This window comes from Oratosquilla oratoria, chromosome 15, assembly GCF_046742065.1.
Source record: "Oratosquilla oratoria isolate Oo_2021 chromosome 15, ASM4674206v1, whole genome shotgun sequence".
In the NCBI taxonomy this organism is placed as follows: domain Eukaryota; kingdom Metazoa; phylum Arthropoda; class Malacostraca; order Stomatopoda; family Squillidae; genus Oratosquilla; species Oratosquilla oratoria.
In genome coordinates this window covers 30,728,572-30,734,571 of record NC_134791.1, presented here as the reverse complement: position 1 = coordinate 30,734,571, position 6,000 = coordinate 30,728,572, and the positions used below count along the sequence as shown (strand labels likewise).

Below are 6,000 nucleotides of genomic sequence, written 5' to 3'. Positions count from 1 at the left end.
TCTGCAATGGGAATCTCTCAATTTAAGGCAAATTTAGATTTAAGAAGGAAATGGGCAAGTATTGGTTTACCAACAGAATGGTTAACGAATGGAATAGACTTAGTAACCAAGTAGCGATCGCTGAAACAACCGGTTGTTTTGAAAGAAGATTAGATAACTTTATGGACAGGGATGACATGTGGTAAAGGGACATGAAACTCCCTAGTGTATAGTAGGCCTTATGGTCTATTAGAATCTCCTCCTTGCTTATGTTCTAAGAACAAAAAGTTCTGAAATCTAGGAGATTCCGGACACCAGAAGTAGTTTCTATTAGTTTATTACGAAAAACGCTTCCGAATTTTATGAATTTCCAATTGAGATAACTTTAACCAGAATATCGGCGTGTAGCCATTAAGTTAATTACCCCGTTAATTCTATAGGGACACGTGGCATGAAAAAAGAGCAGCTCTTATATACAGCCGAGCTTCCACAGGTGTGGGTTCCACCCCACAATATAAATCAAAATTAGATATAAAAAATATGATGAAATAAGTCCCATGAGTAAGTAAAACGTAGAACGAACTACCAAGAGAAGTTGTTCGAGTCTACAGTTGCATAAGGTTTGGCACAAAAGAGTAAAGATAAAGTGAATGAGGTGATCTAATTTAATTAGGAAAGTGATTTGATATCTACAATTTAACACATGTATGAAATGACCTTCATTTGACCGCGCGCGCGCGCACGCACACACACACACACGCACACACGCACACACGCACACACACGCACACACGCACACACACACACGCACACTCATGGCGCTGTGGTTAGAGCTCTGGCCTGCCACTACGGAGGTCCGGGTTCGATCCTCGCCCGGGGCTGAAATAATATCAGTATCGCAGCGCTGAGGGGTGTTACTCCAACTCTCGTGGGCGGGGAGTTGGGGGTGTGTGTGTGTGCAAGGTCATAGCATTACCCATAGATCGGACCTACGAGCTCTGAGCTCTCTTCCAGGAGGGAAATAGCTGTCGATCACGAGTCCAACACGTGATCCAAAGACCAAGTGAATACACACGCACACACACACACACACACACACACACGCACGCAAACACACACACACACGCACACACACACACACACACACACCTATGCATTTATTTATGTATTTTATTTGTTATTTACATTATTATATTTTTTATTTATTGTTTTATTATTAATATGATTTTTTTTCGCATCCGACCTAGATATGGATCAAAAGGTCTCCTGTCGGCATGCTCCGCCTTTGTAATCCTTTGTAATATGTAAAGATACATTACCCAGAGATTAGGCTACATGACTTTACAATTCTCATCTGGAAGGGTGATAGTTGTCGATGATGAATCATAGGCGCACACATGCCTCTATACTGCTATGACAGTCCACACAGAGGTTTGGATGTATTGTTTGGGTTAGAATCAATCAATCAATCAGTCAATCGGCCAGCCGTTTAGAGTCCACTGCTAAACACAGGCCTCTATCAAACACCTTGCACCAACCTCTGTCACGCCACTCCTGCAAACTTCTCTATCTCATCTCTCCGCCTTCCCTCTGGTCTCCTTCCACGCTTCCCATCTCGCGACGTTCAGTCAGTAACACACGTGCTCCGTCTTTCACCACATTTTTTTTTTTTCTTTGACGTTCGTTTTCTTGGTATTGATACGAAAGATTTACTTTTCCCCCCATCGCGTCGTCTCTCTCTCTCTCTCTCTCTCTCTCTCTCCCCTGAGGATTCCGCAGCTCGTCGATGCCATTTCCACCTCATCATCCCCTATTGGGTCGCCTTAGGTCAGAACAATCCCTGTCCTCTCTCCTCCCACTCTTTAACTCCCATTCCACCTCCTTCTCCCTCCATCTCCCCCTCTCCCTCACACCCTCCCCTCTGTCCCCAATTTACGATACAGTATCCGTTTATCGTTTTCCGATACTCAAACTATTTCATACCTCCAATCATGTGGTCTCCAAGAGAATCATATTATTTTTTTTTTCTCGTATCGTCCTTTCAACCTGATAATTTTGCCCATACGAGCGCGCGAACGCTTAGATGGGTGGGTGAGTGATGTGCGTGTGTCTTCGTTTGTAGCGGGTGAGGTGAGGTGGGGGCTATGAGCGCGCGCGTGCGCGTGTGGATATGTAATTACCTAGTTTTAAGTTATTGACCCATTGTCGGAGAATGAGATAAGATGGACAGAAAATCTGTATATTTCGACCACTATCTGTGGCCCTCATTCTGCTGAAGAGGACCACAGATAGTGGTCGAAATATACAGATTTTCTGTCCATCTTATCTCATTCTCCGACAGTGGGCCAATAAGTCTTATTTTACAAATGTGCTACTGCATTAAACCTTCCTTACCTAGTTTTATTTACCAATTTGTAATATATAGGAAAGGAGCAACCTGGTCTAAGGATACAAACCAAGGAGACAGGGTCCAAGGACGTTTAGATTGTTGGTCACGGGCTTTAATAATGGTGATGCAGGCAAAGTCATCATATCAAGACACCAGGGAAGGACTCGTAATACTGGATTTAAATTGCACAAATTTAAGAAGGAAATAGTGGGGCAAAGTGTACACAAGATATCAAATGACCGAGAGGGACCAGATGTCGGTGATGGGGCAAATGTCCATGAGACATTGAATGTCAGTAAAGTACCAAATATCATAGAGCAATGTGCCAATTATGAACAAAATAATAATGTAAGGCATCATGTTGAAATACAAAACGTGTCAAAAAGAAATAATCACGAGTTTCTTAATACCATGCACTTTAATGCTCGTAGTATTAGGAATAAATTTCAAGAAATACAGGCATATGTCAAAAGTGAATTTCTCGATATGATAGGAATAACCGAGAAATGGTTAAATGGTAAAGAGTTTGAAGCTGAATTTGATATTGCGGGATTTAAACACTTTCATCAGGATAGAAACCACAAGAAAGGCGGGGGTGTTCTGTTATACGTTAAAAGCAATGTCCATGCCTGTGTTTTAGAGAAAGTGAAACAGGATGCATATGATAGTTTGTGGGTAGAATTAACCCAAACAAATGGACAAAAAAATTAATGTAGGTGTAATATATAGGCCAAAAACATTATCATTAGCAGACGACAAATTGTTGTTTCAAGAACTGTCTAGTTTCTGCAGCCGGGACTTATTGATAATGGGTGATTTCAATTTGATTGACATTGATTGGATGACCCTTGAACATGGCCATATAGGTAGTCGCTTGATAGATTTTCTCGGTGACAATTACTTAGTTCAGCACGTAAAAGAACCCACAAGACATGGAAACTTACTCGATCTATTGATCACTGGCCGTGAAAGCATGATAGCCGATGTGGAGGTTGGTGAAACTATTGCAAATAGCGACCACAACTTAGTTAGATTCAAACTGCTAAAAAAATATTTAGAATGGATACATGTGCATCTAAAATACCTGATTTTAGTGAAGTTCAGTTCACAGGAGTACGTCAGGAGCTTCAGTTTACAGATTGGGAGACAATTTTAAGCGAAAGAACCTGTAGATCAGATGTGGGAAATATTTCAAAATACGCTTACCAAGATGATTCATACTTACATCCCGTTTAAGGACAGACGGCCCCTCAAATCAGGCTCGCCCAAAATGGCTCGACAAAGAAACTGAAGAAAGTATTGATAAAAAGAGACAGGCTTATAAGAAATACAAGTGCTCGGGTGCACCTAACGACTATCAAAGTTATGTAATAATACAGAAAGATTAAAAAAAGACAATAAAATAAACGAAAACGACAATACGAAATGAATATCATTGCTAAATCCAAAGAGCCCAAAGAATTCTACAGTTACATTAGAGATAAAAAGGTTATTAGGAATCACATTGGCCCACTATTATCTGCTGACGGTCAACATGAATATTCAAACGAAGGAATGTGTAATATTTTAAACAACTATTTTAGCTCAGTATTCGTAAACGAAACACCTCAAAGTGAACTCCAAACTGAAACCTGTGAAAAATCTAGGGTAAACTTACTACGGTAAATATAACAAAAGAAAAAATTAAAAGGTGTATAGAGAAACTCAAAATTAATAAAACAACAGGGCCTGACGGTTGGCATCCAAGAATCTTAAAGGAAATGAAAAATGAGATTGTTATTCCATTAGAAATAACTTTAAACAAATCCATCATATTCGGAAATGTACCAAAAGAATGGAAGCTAGCTAACGTCACTCCAATATTCAAAAAAAGGTGACAAAAAGAAACCAAATAACTATAAGCCTATAAGCTTGACTTCAACTGTAGGAAAAATGATGGAAACTATTATCAGAGATGCTATGGAACATCATTTAGAAAGTAACTGTTTGATAAATGATAGCCAGCATGGATTCAGACGGAAACGTTCTTGCTTGACTAGTTTACTCGAATTCTACAACACAGTCATCTCGAGTTATGACAAAAGAAACAATATAGATTTAATATATTTAGACTTTGCAAAAGCTTTTGATACCGTCCCCCACGGAAGACTACTTACTAAATTAGCTTCACACGGAGTAAGTGGTAACCTATTAAGTTGGACTGGAAATTGGTTGAATGATCGAAAACAGAGTTGTTTTAAATGGCAAAACTTCTAGATGGAAAAATGTTACGAGTGGAGTTCTTCAGGGTTCCGTTCTATTCATAGTATATATAAATCATAAAGACCACGGACTAAAATCTATTGTCTCCAAATTTGCTGATGACACAAACTTTTGCGGTGTGGCAAATGATCACTTCAATCAATTAGATATTCAAGAAGATTTTATAAATTAAAGCAATGGTCTGAAAAGTGGCTAATGAAATTTAACACAAGTAAATGCAAGGTTATCCACATTGATAAAAATAACAGTAAGTATGATTACAAGTTATTTGGAAATTCGTTAACAAAAGCGGATAGTGAGAAGGATCTAGGAGTAATTATCAGTAACGACCTCAAATCATCTAAGCAGTGTATTTCAGCCTCTGAGAAAGCAAATAAGATTCTAGGACTGATCGCGCGATCTTTTGACTTCAAAAGGCCATCTCTCATTAACAAGCTATATAAATCGTTAGTTCGTCCACATTTGGAATATGCTGTTTCTGTATGGTCACCGAATCTTTAAATACATTGACAGATTGGAAAAAGTACAAAGGAGAGCCACAAAACTGATTCCAAATATAAAAAATAAATCATACGAAAATCGACCAAAACATATGAATCTGTTTTCCCTAAAAATACGTACACTTAGAGGTGACTTGATACAGGTATTTAAGATTCTAATGGGAATTGACAACATAAAAAATAACAATATTCTTACACTGAATAAGAATCCGACAAGAAATAATGGTCTCAAATTGTCAGGAAATAGACTTAATTTGGAAGTGTGTAGAAACAACTTCGCTAACCGTGTAGTTAATGAATGAAATAAACTTCCTGCAGAGGCAGTGCAATGTAGTTCAGTTCGAAGCTTTAAGATTCGTTTAGATAAACAGCTAAGCAAAATGCTGTAATGACTGCCATTTATTTTATATTATTAGTTTATTATTTGTCTGTTTATTATTTGCTTGATTTCCATTTATTATTCTTTATTTGTCAGTTTATTATTATTTACTATTTGTTTGTTTAGCATTTAACTATACTTATGTATTATTTATTTTTTCTGATATTTATATTATTATAATTTTTATTCTATCTACTTTTTTATTATTTATATATATTTTTTTCGCATCCGACCTAATTATGGACCAAAAGGTCTCCTTTCGGCATGCTCCGCCTTTGTAATCCTTTGTTAATAGGCAAGAACTGATTTACCAACAGAGTGGTTAACTAATGGAACACAGTTAGTGACCATGTAGTGAACGCTGAAACAACTTGTTCTTTTAAGAAAAGATTAAACAACTTTATGGATAGGGATGACAGGTGGTAAGGGATATGGAACTACCTAGCGTAGGTCTTGTGGTCTATGTAGTCTCCTCTGTTTTTAAGACCCTC

At 38.0% G+C, this 6,000-nt stretch overlaps 1 protein-coding gene across 1 annotated transcript in view; it reads left to right on the top strand.

The window, feature by feature from the left end:
• The window catches only part of LOC143033382 (trypsin-1-like), a 44,525-nt gene that overhangs the window by 15,141 nt on the left and 23,384 nt on the right, over positions 1–6,000 (top strand). The window lies entirely within an intron of this gene.